Genomic DNA, 16,515 nt, shown 5'->3' with positions numbered 1-16,515 from the left:
TGCACTAATGTACTCCAGCCTGGGTGACAAAGCAAGACCGTGTCTTAAAAACAAATAAACAAACAAACACGTTCAGGGAAGTTTAGAGGAGGAGGCATGGTTCGTATTCTGGAAGGAGATGATGGGATTTCACTGTTTCAGAAAACCCTCTGAGTTCTCTAACCCAGAGGCTTAGGGTCTGACTGCACACACTCCCCTCCATGCTATTCGGGGTCTAACAGCATCTGAGGTCTCTGCTTCTGGGTGGAGGCCCTCACAATCCTAAGGACCACAGCACACAGCCAGGGCCTCAAACCAGGGCATCAGCCTGTATCCTATGCCCAAGGTCATGGCCTTATCACCAACCCTACCCTTGCTGGTCCTTCCTGCCTTCAAGGTCTTCTCACTGTTTTAGTCTATTTCCCCAACTGAACCCCTGTGCCCGCCTGATTCTTTTTTATTTCACAAACCTTCTTGGCTCTGAATTTGGGTTTTCTGGGGAGTGCTCATTTGAATTTGACAAACATTCCTTGAGCTTCCAAGACAGGTGTGGTGTCAGGTTTTGAGGAGGCTTTAACTTTGTAGTAAAAATCAGCTGGCCAGGCACCATGGCTCATGCCTGTAATCCCAACACTTTGGGAAGCTGAGGCGGGTGGATCACCTGAGGTCAGGAGTTTGAGACCAGCCTGGCCAACATGGTGAAACCCCATCTCTACTAAAAGTACAAAAATGCAGCAGGGTGTGGTGGCATGTGCCTGTAATCCCAGCTACTCGGGAGGCTGAGGCAAGAGAATCGTCTGGACCTGGGAGGCAGAGGTTGCAGTGGGCCAAGATCGCACTACTGCACTCCCGCCTGGGCAACAAAATAAGACTCTGTCTCAAAAAAAAAAAAAAAAAAAAAAAAAAATCACCCATAAAAAGTACTTTTTTTTTCTCTCCACAAAAAGTACAATGCAGAATGTGGTGAGTGTTTCCCCAGATGGAGAAGCAACTTGCTAGAAGATTTGTTACAAAAGAGTAGTGGGAAGGAGGGGAGGGCTGGCATCCCAAGGCTTTCTTTAGAGATGTGGCATCGGGCTGGGCTTGAAGGATGGAGATGCTTTCAGAAGCCCACATGTGAAGAGAAGGACATGAGATGAAGGGACAGCATGCCCAGGGAATCACCAAATTCCAATGCACTTTAAGTACAAGTAGAGAAGGGAAAGAGAGAGAGAGATGACAAAGCAAGGTTGAAGTGATGCCATTGAGGATCCCCATGCCAAGCCCAGAAGCCTAAATCTTTGTAAAGGAGGGCCAGTGAGGAATCTTGAATCAATAAATGCCCAGGCCTCCATGTGTGAGCCATTCTGATCCCCACTCACTTACCGATTTCTATATCTGTAGCCTCTTAAGAATCCCCCCATGTCCCTCCATCCCTACGACCTTAGTTCATGCCACTGCCTTGTCTCTCTGGGATACATGCAACAGTCCCGTAACAAATTCTCCAATCTCCAGACTCCCCTCCACCTCCTCTACTCCTAATGGTTTACCCCCAGCAGCCAGACTTGGTCATTGTCAAAGTGCAAATCCAATCGTGTCAATTTCCTGCCTTGGAACTTTCAAGAGCTTCATGTTACCCTCGGGATCAAGTCAAAATTCCTTGTACATTATACACCTGGCCCTTCCCAGCTCCACTACACTAAACTATCTCTACTTCTGCAATCCCTTCTGCAGGAATGCCCCTCCACCCATCACCTGCTGACTACGGCTCAGCTCTGGGCGGCTCCCCCAGGCACCTCTCTGACTCCCACCTCCTTGTCGGGCTTCTTCAGCCTACTGTGCTTCTTGCTGTCTGTCCTAGCACCTGTCACAGTGTTGAAATGGTCAGTTCCTTCATTTTTTCTCTGCTCTCAGTTTTGTTTTTTATTTTTTACTTATTTATTTATTTTTTGAGACAGAGTCTCACTCTGTCACCCAGGCTGGAGCATGATCTTGGCTCACTGCAACCTCCACCTCCTGGGTTCAAGTAATTCTCCTGACAGCCTCCTGAATAGCTGGGATTACAGGCATGCACCACCACACCCAGCCCTGGCTTTATCTTGGCATCTTAGCATCTATATTTTCACAGTGCAGGTACTAGGGGCAAAAAAAAAAAAAAGGCCTCAAAAGTATGGATGAAACACCAACTTTCTCAGCTGACCTCTCCTGGCTCACATCAGTCCCACACCCACTGGACATATTTGCTTCTTTCTTTCTTCTCTTCTTCCCATTTTTTTTTCTCCCTGAGACAGGGTCTCACTCTGTTGCCCAGGCTGGAGTGCAGTGGCACCATCATGACCCACTGTAGCCTTGGCCTCCTGCGTTCAAGCAATCCTCCCATTTCAGCCCTCCAGAATTACAGGTGTCCACCACCATGCCCAGTTAATTTTTTTATTTTTTAAAGAGACAGGGTGTCACTATGTTGCCCAGCCTGGCCTTGAACTCCTAAACTCAAGGGATTCTCCCACCTCAGCCTCCAAAATTCCTGAGATTACAAGTGTGAGCCACCTCACCTGGCCCCATTGTCTTTCTGTCCCTAGTTCTGCCCCAAGAGGTGACTGTGGTATAGCAGAAAGAGTCCATACAAAATCATTTACAAACAAAGTCTGAAGTGAAACAGCAAATAGTTAACAGTGGTGGCTTTGTGGGGCAGGACAAAAGACAATACTTTATTCTTTCCACTTTTTTTTGTATTTATCAAATTTACTATATTTTCTAATGGGAAAATACTTTTTTTTTTTTTTTTTTTGGTAAGAAAGAGCAGTCTGGGTGCAGTGGTTCGTGCTTATAATCCTAAAATCCAACATTTTGAGAGGCCAAGAGCCCAGGAGTTTGAGACTGCCCTGGGCAACATAGCGAGACCTTGTCTCTAAAGAAAATTAGCTTGGCATGGTGGCACATGCCTGTAATCCTAGCTACTCTACTCAGGAGGCTGAGGCAGGAGGATCGCTTGAGCCTAGGAATTCGAGGTTACAGTGGGCTACGATTGTGCTGTAGCAGGACGGGCCACAGACAAAACTCCTCAGACACTGGATTGAAGAAGGAAGAGGTTTTTATTCAGCTGGGAGCGTCGGCAGACTTGTGTCTTAAGAGCCAAGCTCCCCGAAGACAGAGTTCCTGGCCCTTTTAAGGGCTTACAACTCTAAGGGGTTCCACATGAAAGGGTCATGATAGATTGAGAGCACATGTGGTTGCGGGGGGGTTAACCTTTTAACCTCAGGCCGGGTCATCAGTGGCACTGGCTGGTCTTGCCACTGACTTCATTCCTATTGTTTTTCAACTTTTACTTCCTCCTGCTCTTCAGAGATAGGAGACAGTAAGAGAAATGGCTTCCCTCCTCATTCCCCCCTTTGAGAACCTCACTCACTAGTGGGAGTTCTCACTCTCATCTAAATTACCTAGGTCTTCCTGCCAGTCCAGTTCCATTGACTCCTAGAGTTACATACTCTCCTGTTTTCCAATGGGGATTAAGTAGTTCTAATGGGTTGTAGCACACATAAGTCTGGTCACTTCCTGGGCTGCATACCTTGTACTGGGTGGCATTATACACACAAGTCCCTTTTAAACAGAAAGACTGTTTTAACTTTTTGCCTTACCTCAGTCTGAGGAAGGTCAGTTGAAGTCCTTACTGTAGAAGTCCAAAATTTAAGAAAAATGAGTTCCACGATGAGCTTCCTCATGCTTCAGCCGTGCGTGGACTAGTCAGCTTCCGGGTGTGACTGGAGCAGGGCTTGTCGTCTTCTTCAGGGTCACTCTGCAAGGGTTGTCCGGGCTTGGTCTTGCCTCCCAGGTTTCAGGCGCTGCAGGTTTTACATGGCTGTGGTGGATCCAGGCTGGGATTCCTTCTACCTTCACAGCGGTGGGAATGGTCAGGATGACAATCTGGGGTCCTTTCCATGATGGGCACAAAGAAGCTACATTCCAGTCCTTAATCCATACCCAATCACATGGGGAGAAAGGGTGAACTGGGGAGAATAAGCTAACAGGGCATCTCTCATTTATCCAGGCTGAGATTGTGCAATTTTTCCTACAGCCTATAGCTGTCGCTGTAACTCAATTTCACCTAACTCTCGGGGAGTGCCTAGAAGACCCCACAATATGGGAGGGGACCTATGATATAATATTTCATAAGGGGAATATCCTGTTTTTTTTAGAAGGGGTACATCTAATTTTAAATAATACCATAGGGAAAGTCTGTATCCATTTTAATCCTGTTTCCTGACATACTTTACCTAAACTATTTTTGATAGTCCGATTCATCCACTCCACCTTTCTGGAACTCTGAGGCCAATAGGCAGCATGCAGTTTCCATGTGATCCCCAATACCTTTGCCATCTTCTGTACCAAGTCAGCCACAAACGCCAGCCCATTATCTGAGCTGATCCATAAGGGCAGTCCAAATCTAGAAATAAGATCTCGAAGAAGCACATGGGTTACTTCACGAGCTTTCTCAGTTCATGTTGGATAAGCCTCCACCCACCCCTAGAGTAGGTACACACGAGAACTAGTAAATACTTGTTACCTCCACACTTTGGCATTTCTGTGAAGTCTACCTGGAGATCTTCAAAGGGGGCTGCTCCATAAGCTTGTATGCCAGGCGGAATGGCTGGACCTTGCCTCACATTATGCTGTCAGCAGGTAACACACTGCTGCATCACTGTTTTGGCAAGGGCTGACAAATGTGAGATGTAGAAATACCAACCTAACAACTTTTCAAGTGACTCCTGACCTAGATGGGTGGTTTTATGCACAGCCAGTACAACTGCAGCTCCTAACAGCTGTGGCATAGCTACTCTCCCATCTGGTAACCGAATCCATCCTTCATCACTTGTCCTCCCTCTTCCTGGAGAAAGTCCTTTTCTTCTTTAGAATAAGTAGGTACAAGATCAGGTGCTTGAGGGAGCAGAGGGGCTGTGACTGATGCCCAGAAGGGGGCAGATGCTGCTTTTTGAGCCTCTGAGTCAGCGTGGGAATTCCCCAAACCCACCAAGGTGGAAGCTTGCTGGTGTCCTCTGCAATGCATAACTGCCACCTTGTGGGGTTTCCATACTGCTTCTAATAATTGCAAGATTTCTTGTTGATATTTTATGTCTTTTCCCCCAGAGTTCAATAGGTCCTTTTCTTTATATAATGTTCCATGCACTTGAAGTGTTAAAAAGGCATATCAAGAGTCAGTGTAAATGTTTACAGTCTTACCTTCACTGAGTTCTAAGGCCCGAATTAAAGCTATGAGTTCAACTTTCTGGGCTGAAGTGCCCTAGGGCAACGATCTGGCTTCAACAACAGTGTCCAGGGTTACCACTGCATACCCTGCACATTTCTCTCCTTGTGGGTTGATGAAGCTTCTCCTGTCCACGTATAGTTCCCAGTCTACTGATGCCCAAGGCTGGTCCTGGAGGTCAGGTCTGCTAGAGTAAGCTGAATCTAACACTTCTACACAATCATGCTTGACAGGGCTCTCTGATACCGGGAGCAAGGTGGTGGGGTTCAGGGTGTTACAAACTTCAATGGTTATATGGGGATTTTCACAGAGCAAACTTTGGTATTCGGTGAGTCTAGCATTTGTTAGCCAATGATGTCCTTTAGTATTCATTAAAGTCACCACAGCATGGGGGGCCTATATGTTCAGGTTTGGCCCAAGAGTCAGCTTATTTGCTTCTTGTACTAGCAGGGCAGTTGCTGCCAAGGCCCTCAAACATGGGGGCCATCCTTTAGATCCCACAGTTTGGGTTAAAACTCCAACTGCCATCTTTTCTCTGACACATACAATGTAGAAGGCTTTGTCAGATCAGGTAGCCCCAGGGCTGGGGCTGACATAAGTTTTTCCTTTAACTCATGAAAGGCTTGCTGTTTTTGGGATCCCCATTCAAAATTTCCCAGTCCCCCGCTTTGTGACCTCAAAGGCTTGGCTAATACTGCAAAGTTTGGGATCCACAGTCTACAAAACCCCACAGCTCCTAAGAATTCTGTCACCTGCCTTCTGCTCTTAGGCTCCAGTAGATTGCAAGTAACCTGTTTTCTTTCTGATCCCAGGCTGTGCTCCCCGCTGTTGGATAATAAATCCCAAGTAATGTATCTGCTGTTGGCAGATCTGAGCTTTTTTCTTGTACACCTTATACCCACAGTCCTCCAGGTGCCAGAGTAGGGCATCAATTCCCTTGGCGCACCCGACTGCCATGGGGTGTCCCAGCAAAAGGTCATCAATGTACTGGAGCAATACACAGCCTAGGTCTCTGGTGGGAAACTTCTGGAAGTCTCGAGCCAACGCATCCCCAAAGATGGTGGGGGAGTTCTTGAACCCTTGGGGAAGCCAGGTCCAGGTGTACTGAGTAGTGATACCTGACTCTGGAGCTTCCCACTGAAAGGCAAACAGCTTCTGGCTCTCAGGGGCTAATCTGATACTAAAGAAAGCACCTTTCAGGTCCAAGCAGGTGAACCAGCTGTTCTCAGCTGGCAGCAACTCCGACAACGCGTACAGGTTAGGTACTGTTGGATGTAAAGTCACTGTAGCTTGATTAACCAAGCGCAAATCCTGTACTGGCCTGTAGTCCTTTGTCCCTGGCTTGGGAACAGGCAGGAGGGGAGTGTTCCATGGAGACTGACAAGGAACTATAATTCCAAAAGTTCTTAGGTGCTTGAGATGGACCTGGATACCTTTAAGAGCTTCTCTGGGGACCGGGTACTGTTTTTGCCTAACCGGCTGGGCTCCAGGCTTAACTTCTACAAGTACGGGGGCTTGGTTGACTGCCAACCCTGGAGGGTTGTCTTCTGCCCATACTCTTGGCCATCGCTTAGCCAGAGCTGGTCTTATCTCTTGGCTTGGCTCAGTTAAGAAAAGTCTCCATTCCTCCTCTCAGGTAACCGTAAGGGTCATAATGACTCCCGTTCTGGGTAATGTTAGCAGCAAAGAGCCATGCTCTGTAAAAGAGATAGTGGCTCTCAGCTTGCTAAGCAAGTCCCTTCCCAACAAGGGCAAGGGACAGTCAAGCATGTACAAAAACTGATGAATCACTTTATGTCCTCCTACAGCACGAGTCTGGGGCAAGCAGAAAGCTTGCTTTGCTGAAACCCCCATGGCTCTGATTATGTCAATAGTATTTTTGGATAAGGGGGTGACTGGGGCGGTTACTACCAAATGTTCAGAACCGGTATCTACAAGAAAATCAATGTCTTTACCCCTGACTATCATTCTGACCATAGGCTCTTTGGGGACACTTGAGCCCAGTCCCCCTCAGTCCAATAACCCTTCTGCCAGGTTGAGCAGGGCCCCTTCCTCCTTATCTGGGGCCTCTTGCTCTGAGTCACCTTGTTTTCTTTTTAGCTGAGGGCATTTGTTCTTCCAATGTCCTATTTTTTTTTTTTTTTTTACAATAAGCACACTGGTTACACTGCAAACTCTGACAGCCAAGGTGAGTTTCTTTCCCAGGACCCCGCTTTCCTTGCCTCTTTGTGGGGACCCCTCCGATTGCTGCAGCTAACAGGTCGGCATTTCGCCGGGCCTGACGTTCATTCTCTTTGCAGTTTTCCTTACGGCTTACTGCATCCCTGTTTACAAACACCTGGTTAGCTATTTCTAATAACTGTGATGTGTTCATCCCTACAAACGCAGCCTGTTTCTGTAGTTTTCTTCTAATGTCTTCTGCGCTTTGACTAACTAAAGCCATGTTAATCATGCACTGATTTTTAGGGCTATCGGGATCAAAGGGAGTATACATATGAAAGGCTTCACACAGTCTCTCGTAGAATTGTGCTGGACTTTCTTCTTTTCCCTGAATGACCTCAGAGACATTATTAATGTTTGTAGCCTTCTGGGCTCCCCTCTTTAATCCTTCCAAGAGAGCTTCCCTGTATCAGTTTAGCCTTTGCTTATCCTCTCTTTCATTTGGGTCCCACTGGGGGTCGGTTCCTGGTAATTGGGTCCTTACATACTCTTGCGGGTTTTGGTAATCAGCTGGTGCATGTTCCTCTAGACACTTAGTTGCTGCTTGGAGCACCCTCCACCCTTCATATGTGTTAAAGAGGAACATGAGCAACTGGTGGCAATCAGCCCAGGTGGGGTTGTGGGTCTGGATAATAGTTTGGAGCAAATCAATTAGAGCTTGTGGCTTTTCGGTATAGGACGGGTTAATGTTTTTCCAGTTGAGAAGGTCAGCAGAGGTGAAGGGCTGGCACACAAAAACACGCCTCTTCACCATGTGACCATTTTCATCTATTCCAGTATACTGCTGCTCTCTCAGGGGCATTTGTATCCCAGTTTTGGGTTGTAAACGAGCTGCTAAGGGAGGGGTTTCTCCCGAGTCTTCACCTCCTCTCTTGTCTACTCTGGGTGGCCTAGGGATATGCTTGTCTTGCGGAGGCGCAAGCACTGTGGGCTCTAGAGTGGGGAGCCTCTTTCCCTGGTAAGGGGAGGACACCACTGGGATCACTGGTGCCATCTCCTGTAATGGATCTTCTGATGATGGGTCGAACAGAACTTCTGGTGTTGATTTCCCTGGGCGGGTGGAGCAGGATCCTTCCTTAGCTATCTGTCCCTTTGCTACTAGCACTGCTGCTCCCTGCCCTCTTAGTCACTGTGGGGGGTCTAGCACCAGATGTAACCAAGTGTCTATGTATGGGAACTGGTCTAGGTATCCTTTACCAGTTACCTTGTGCCACACCTTAGAAACAAAGGACCTGTCCAGGCTTCCATCTGATGGCCAACCCACTTCTAATGTTGGCCAATCTATTTCACACAAAGTTGTACATTTCCCTGGTGTCATAGTAACCCCATAGTCTCCACTAAGGCCTTCCTTGGAATTTTTCAACATAGCTCCTTGTGGAGTGGGCTTACTTTGTGTCTGACCCATGTTTCCTCAAGACAAAACACCACACTCACACCACAGAACAAAGAATGGGTAAAAAGGGCACACACACACACTTTTTCAGTTTACACCAGGCCAGAATCAAAACCAAAATCAGAGTATCCAGAAATCCAAGCCAGGTCAAAACCAAAACCAAAACCATAGTATCAAGCAATTCAAGCCAAGTCAAAAACAAGAACCAAAGTGCTGGTACAGGCACGCCGTCGGCGATCAGGCCACGCTTCCACTCAAATGGAGTGGGCAAGTTCCAAAGACCAGTCTTACCAAGTTTCAGATGTCCGGACTCCAAGTGCCCATTCCTTCCCAGGGTTCAGCCACTGCATTGATCCTCTGCGGGGGCCTGCCACACACTGCTGTGATAAGGCGTTCCACCGGGGCAATTGCTTACCTGGGAGCGCTCTCAGGATCCACCTCGCTCAAGCTGGTCAGAGTCCTCCACAGGGATGTTCCATAGGGCAGGCCTAAGTGGCCTAAGGGGCTGTCTCGACCGTCCCTTAATCACCTCGCTTCCTGGTCAGGGAACCAAGAAATGTAGCAGGACTGGCCACAGACAAAACTCCTCAGACATTGGATTGAAGAAGGAAGAGGTTTTTATTCAGCTGGGAGCGTCGGCAGTCTCGCGTCTTAAGAGCCGAGCTCCCCGAAGACAGAGTTCCTGGCCCTTTCAAGGGCTTACAACTCTAAGGGGTTCCACGTGAAAGGGTCATGATGGTTGAGAGCACATGTGGTTAGAGTGGGGGGCGGGGGGGTGGTTAATCTTTTAACCTCAGGCTAGGTCATCAGTGGCACCGGCTGGTCTTGCCACTGACTTCATTCCTATTGTTTTTCAACTTTTACTTCCTCCCACGCTTCAGAGACAGGAGACAGTAAGAGAAATGGCTTCACTCCAGCTTGGGCAACACAGTGAGACCCTGTCTCTAAAATAATAATAGTAATAATAATAAAAGATGGAGCACTAGATCAAGACTGAAAGAGCTTGATTTAAGTGAGAATAGCAGAGTAGTGTGTATAGTAAATATCATCTGTCTAAAAAAAGAAAAGCAGAAAAATATGTATTTATAAAATCTCTCTGGGCTGGGCGTGGTGGCTCATGCCTGTAATCTCAGCACTTTGGGAGGCCGAGGTGGGCAGATCACCTGAGGTCAGGAGTTCAAGACCAAACTGGCCAACATGATGAAACCCCGTCTCTAATAAAAATACAAAAAATTAGCTGGGCATGGTGTTGGGTGCCTGTAATCCCAGCTTCTAGGGAGGCTGAGGCTAAAGAATCACTTGAACCTGAAAGGCAGAGGTTGCAGTGAGCTGAGATTGTGCCCACTGCACTCCAGCCTGGGTGACAGAGCAAGACTCTGTCTCAAAAAAAAGGAAAAGAAATCTCTGGAAGGTTACATAAGAAATGAAAAACATCAAAGGCATCCGCAGAGGAAAGGCAGGAGGCTGGGGCCCAGGGAGACAGGATTTCCACTATATCCCTAAGTATATTTTGGGTTTTGAACCGTGTGAATGTATTACCTATGCAAAAATAAATTAAAAAGTATAAATATATTTACTATAAATATTAAAAAGTATAAATAAAAAAGGTTTGAGGCTGGGAGTGGTGGCTCATATTTGTAATCCCAGCACTTTGGGAGGCTGAGAAGGGAGGATTGCTTGAGGCCAGGAGTTCGAGTCCAGCCTGGGCAACATAGCAAGACCTCCCCCCTCAACAAAACAAAACAAAACAAAAGTGTTGAGTTTGAATTCTAAGCCACTAGATAACTTTGGAAACATCACTTTCCCCATCTGTAAAATGGAGAAAATAGTACCTGTTTCAGGCAGTCTTTGCAAGAAGCGAGTGACTTGTGAGTGTCGGTGACCCTCTGAGGCACCCCACAGAGGTAAGGGCTTGTCCTCTGGCCTCCCGATTCCCCAGGGCCCTCCCTCCTTCTCACCCTGTCTTGCCCTTCAAATGAAGCTGTCAAGGCCAAACTGTGCGCCTGCCAAGATGGCCCCCACTGGAATTCTTCCCTTGGCTCTCTGCCTGTTGGAACACAGCTAGTAGCATGGAGGAAAAGCCACACTTCGAGGATCTGGGCATTTCAAAGCAGTCAAGCAGCTCTTTTTGTTTTCTCAGGCTCTCCTCTTGCCAGCTAGTTCCACACATTAGAAATATTTTGGGTCAGCTCTGCAGTTCTCAACCATAGCACATCCGTCTTGTTTCATGACTACTTCCCTATAATAGCTCTGGGAAAAACTGCCCTGGGCCTCGTCCCAAACCACGCTGCTGGCATCCCAAGCTGCATTCAATATGGTGCCTTCGGGTAGTAATTATAGAGAAGTCGAAAACTCCTGCGACTTCCTCGGGTTTGGTCTGGAGCTGTTTGGGTTGAGTTTCCTTGTCATCACTATGACCTTCAGTGCTTGAGGCAGGAAGAGGAGCTTAATTTACCATGTTTCTGCTGGTTCCAATAACCCTGCTCTTCTCTGCAGCCCAGTGGCTTTTTTTCCTCCTTGATGTGGATATTTATTGAGTGTCGATGCAAAATGTGATGCTGAAGGAGGTGCTTTCTTTTTTTTGAGATGGATTGCAGGCATGAGCCACTGCCCCCGGCTGAGGTGCTTTCTTTGTTGCCTGGGATAGGATTGCCAGATTTGGCAAATGAAAATGCAGGATACCCAGTTATATCAGAATTTCAGGTAGTGAATAACTTTTTAGTATAAGTATGTCCTATGCAATTTTTAGGACGTACATTGGAATTATTTATTGTTTTAGTATATAAATATGTCCCATGCAATATCTGTTTTTTTGTTGGTTTGATTGATTTGAATTTTTGTTTGTTTGTTTGTTTTGCCTTTGTTTTTTGAGACAAGGCCTCACTCTGTTGCCCAGGTTGGAGTGCAGTGGTGTAATCCCAACTCACTGCAGCCTCGACCTCCTGGGCTCAAGCAATCCTCCCGCCTCAGCTTGTCACGTAGCCGGAATTACAGGCGCACAACACCATGCCTGGCTAATTTCTAAATTTTTTCAGATATAAGGTCTTTCTATGTTGCCCAGGCTGGTCTCTAACTCCTTGGCTCAAACAATCCTTCTGCCTCAGCCTCCCAAAGTGCTGGGATTACAGATGCGAGTCATCATGCTCGGGCCTCCCATGGAGTATTTGCACATACTTACATTATAAATTATTCACTGTTTATCTGAAATTCAGATTTAACTGGACGTCCTGTATTTAATTAATTAATTAATTTATTTATTTATTTATTTTCTGTCCCTAATACTTTATTGGTCATCTCTAGGCCTGTGTGCAGCTGGGTGGGTTTGGGGAAGGGTGTCACTATTCACCAGCTTCCAGTTGGAGGCATGAGAAGGCCTTGGTCTAGCTCTCCAGGGTCCCACACTGTACAGTTTAGAGGGGCAGATCTGGCCTTTCCTGGGTCAACACAGGGCACCCATTTTAGGGGCACAAGCTCACGATCCATCAGCCAGCCTAGTTGTGTTTGGAGAAATATTCCTTGCTGTCATTCACGCTGGGCTTGATCATGTCACTGCCAGGCTTCCAGCCAGCAGGACAAATTTCCGGGTGCTCATCTGTGTACTGGAAGGCCTGGACCAGCCACAGGGCCTCATCCACAAAGCGTCCCACAGGCCAATCATTAACAGCGATCTGGGGAAGGACATCCTTGCCATAGATGATAAAGAGGTCCCTGCAGGCCAGGCGTGGTGGCTCACAGCTGTAATCCCAGCACTTTGGGAAGCCGAGGCAGGCAGATCACCTGAGGTCGGGAGTTCCAGACTAGCCTGACTGACATGAAGAAACCCCGTCTCTACTAAAAATACAAAAATTAGCCAGGCGTGGTCATGCACTCCTGTAATCCCAGCTACTCGGGAGGCTGAGGCAGGAGAATCACTTGAACTGGAGAGGCGAAGTTTGCAGTGAGCCGAGATGGTGCCATTGCACTCCAGCCTGGGCCACTCCGTCTCAAAAAAAAAAAAAAAGAGGCCCCTGCAGACAATGCCCTCATCTGTTTTCAGCACGCTGTAATTCTCAGACAACTTCAGGTCACGTCAGCAAGCAGAGGGGTGTCCAGGGACTCAAAGCCTCCCTCCTTCCGGGGGATGTTGATCCAAGCCAGGTGGGTGAACTGAGCCCACTGAGATCCCCAGCACTTCGCAGCTTTCAGAAGCCCTCAGCATGGTCGCTGAATGCGATGATCTCTGTGGGGGCACACGAAAGTGAAGTCCAAGGCTCACACCTGGAATCCCAGCACTTTGGGAGGCCGAGGCTGGCAAATCACCTGAGGTCAGGAGTTCAAGACTGACCTGGCCAACATGGTGAAATCCCATCTCTACTAAAAATACAAAATTAGCAGGGCAGGGTGGCACGTGCTTGTAGTCCCAGCTACTTGGGAGGCTGAGGCAAGAGAATCACTTGAACCCAGGAGGCAGAGGTTGCAGTTAGCTGAGATCGAGCCACTGCAATCCAGCTTAGGCAACAGAGCCAGATTCTGTTTAAAAAAAAAAAAAAAAAAAAAGTGAAGTCCAGAGGATGGAAAAAGAGGACCACGTGCTGTAGTCCAACAGCTTTACCTCCCTGTAGGTGCCATCCACCACAGCAGTGGCCTTGAAGTCAGGGCTGAGCTTTCCAATGTGCATGTTACTGGAGGCCATGACTGAAAGCTCCATGGGCAAAGGCCAGATGCAGGATAACCAGATGCGTGGACCTGCGTTCTCAGTGCCCTGGGCACCCTGTATCTATTTACCCAGCCACATCTGCCTGTGAAAGACCTGAGCAGAATTCTCTTCAGTCATGCAGAGGAGACAAGAGGCCCGTTCCTCTTGTTCTCTGGCCTGAGCCTGCTTCTTTATTTTCTTATTATTTTTTATTATTTTTAGTTTTTAGAGATGATCTCACTCTGCTGCCCAGTCTCAAATTCAGTGGCATGATCATGGCTCACTGTAGCCTCTAACTCCTGGCTCAAGTGATCCTCCCATCAACCTCCGGAGTAGCTGGGACTACAGGCGCACACTACCACGCCTGGCTAATTATTATTATTTTTTAAATTTCTTCTAGAAACAAGGTCTTGCTCTGTTGTTCAGGCTGCTCTTGAACTCCTGGCCTCAAGTCATCCTCCCACCCCAATCTCCCAAAGTACTGAAATTACAAGTGTGAACCACTGTGCCCAGTCTGGTCTGAGCTTGCTTCTTTAGCCCAACTCCCCACCCTTGAGCCATAACATGAGAACTCCCCATAGGGACAAGTCCCCAGTGCGCTTGCTTTGACTGGCACTCTCTATTGTGCACGGGGCCTCGCCCTGCCTGGCACCCACTTCCAGAACCCGCCTAACCTCTGAGTCCTGCGGCTGCCGCTCTGCCCGCACCTGGGATCTGGCCACGCGGCTCCGCTGGGGCTGCCTTGCTCCCTCTTTAGCCACACATCCACACTTGGTTTCCCCCTGGGTTTCTTCTGTGTCCACTCTGAGGAATAATTCAGCCTGATTCCTGATTCTGTGCAACTTGAGACCCTGCTCGGGTTCTAGATCGTGTGACCCTAGCTCTCAGCAGATCTGTCCTGTCCTGTTTTTTTTTTTTTTGTTTTGTTTTGTTTTGTTTAGACGGAGTTTCGCTCTGTCGCCCAGGCTGGAGTGCAGTGTCGTGATCTCTGCTCACTGCAACCTCTGCCTCCCGGGTTCAAGCGATTCTCCTGCCTCAGCCTCCCAAGTAGCTAGGAATACAGGCACACGCCACCATGCCCAGCTAATTTTTGTATTTTTAGTGGAGATGGGGGTTCCACCATGTTGGCCAGGCTGGTCTCGAACTCCTGACCTCAAGTGATCCATCTGCCTCGGGCTCCCAAAGTGCTGGGATTACAGGTGTGAGCCACCGTGCCCTGTCCTCTTAAAATGGTTCTGCCTGCTGACTTGATGTTAGAATCTAGCTCAGAGAGGATATCTTTTTTTTAAAGAAGCAGCAGCCGCTATCAGTCTAGAGGCCCTACTTCCATAAACCCAGACACTCTCCTTGAAATCCTGTTATCAAAAGCCCCAAGCCAATTCTGAAGGCAGGAGTCCATGTGCAGCCGGGCAGAGTCCCAGCCAGCACCCTCTCCATGGGCTTTCTCTGCTCGGGGGAGGCAGCGATTGGGGTGCACTTTCTGCACTTTTATTCTGGCTCAGCAGGTGAGTCCCCAGTAGAGTCTGGGCCAGAGTCCTCAAACAGAGCTGTGGCATCTGAGAAAACAGAATTCAAACTCACTTCTGTATCTCTTTGTGATGCCAGATGCCCTGCTGGCTCCTGGGAGCACACACTCACTCAATGACCTAAATGCCCTGGGACCCTCTTGCAAGACGGGCCATATGAATGGGGCCATCCTGCCAGCTGGCGGCCTCCAAGATGGCACACAAAGCTGCCTCCCTGTGACTTCTTAAAGTCTGACCTTCGGCCAGAGGACATAAAGTATCAAATCTGTATTGGTTTGCTGGTCTGCCATGACAAAACACCACCAACTGAATGGCTGAAAGCCACAGAAGTCTATTGTCTCCTGGTTCTCGAGCTCAGGAGTCCAAAATCAAGGTGTTGGCAGGGTTGTCCTCCCTCTGAAGCCTGCAGAGGAAAACGCTTCCTTGACTCAGCCTAACTTCTGGTGGTTTGCTGGCCATCTTTGGCATTTCTTGGCTTCTGACAGGTCCCTCCCACCTTCTGTTGTCACATGGCATTCTCCCCTGTCTTGTGGGCCAGAGGCTGCCCAAGAACAAAGTATTTTAACACACACTGGTTGGTTTTTAACAGACAAAAATCAGAAAAGTATGCACAAAAATCTGGATTTCCATAGGCCTTTGTAACTGTGACCACAGCTTAGGCTTTGCTGGGGAGCAGGTAACAGTCTTATCACCAGCATGAGTGTACATGGGTTTGTTGTGTCTTTTTCCAAGAATAAGCACAGAAGAAGGGTGGAAGGAATAGGTTTTGTGCATGTGAGGTGGGATGTCAGAGTGGGGACAGAGGGAGAAAGACAAAATGCCCACAGGCAGGCTGGACGTGGTGGCTCATGCCTGTAATCCCAGCACTTTGGGAGGCTAGGGTGAGACAATTGCTTGAGGCCAGGAGTTCAAGACCAGCCTGGGCAATATAGTGAGATTCTGTCTCTACAAAAAACAAAAACATTAGCGGGGTGTGGTGTTGCATGCCTGTAGTCCTAGCTACTCAAGAGGCTGAAGTGGGAGGATCACTTGAGCCCAGGAGTTCAAGGCTGCAATGAGCTATGATTTCGCCACCACACTCCAGCCTGGGCTACGTGCGCATATTACTTTGATAAAAAGAATTTAAAAAGCTGGGTGTAGTGGCTCCCGCCTGTAATCCCAGCACTTTGGGGGGCCAAGGCGTGCAGATCGCTTGAGGTCAGGAGTTCGAGACCAGCCTGGCCAACATGGTGAAACCCCGTCTCTACTAAAAATACAAAAATTAGCCAGGCATGTTGGTGCACACCTGTAATCCCTGCTACTCAGGAGGCTGAGGCAGGAGAATTGCCTGAATCTGGGAGGTGGAGGTTGCAGTGAGCTGAGATTGCACCACTGCACTCCAGCCTGGGTGACAAGAGCGAAACTCCGTCTCAAAAAAAGAAAAAAGTATAAAAAAAAAAAAAAAGGCTTTGTGATCTTTAAATAGAGCCAACTTCTAGCATTA

General features: G+C 48.1%; 1 pseudogene; it reads right to left on the bottom strand.

Moving 5' to 3' along the window:
• Positions 1-12,322: 12,322 nt before the first annotated feature.
• On the bottom strand, positions 12,323-13,546 carry LOC100438293 (peroxiredoxin-2-like; annotated as a pseudogene).
• Between the last annotated feature and the right edge of the window lie 2,969 nt (positions 13,547-16,515).

Source organism: Pongo abelii, chromosome 8 (assembly GCF_028885655.2).
Source record: "Pongo abelii isolate AG06213 chromosome 8, NHGRI_mPonAbe1-v2.0_pri, whole genome shotgun sequence".
Lineage (NCBI taxonomy): Eukaryota > Metazoa > Chordata > Mammalia > Primates > Hominidae > Pongo > Pongo abelii.
The sequence above is the reverse complement of the archived record's forward strand: the minus strand, read 5'-3'. Positions and strand labels throughout refer to the sequence as shown.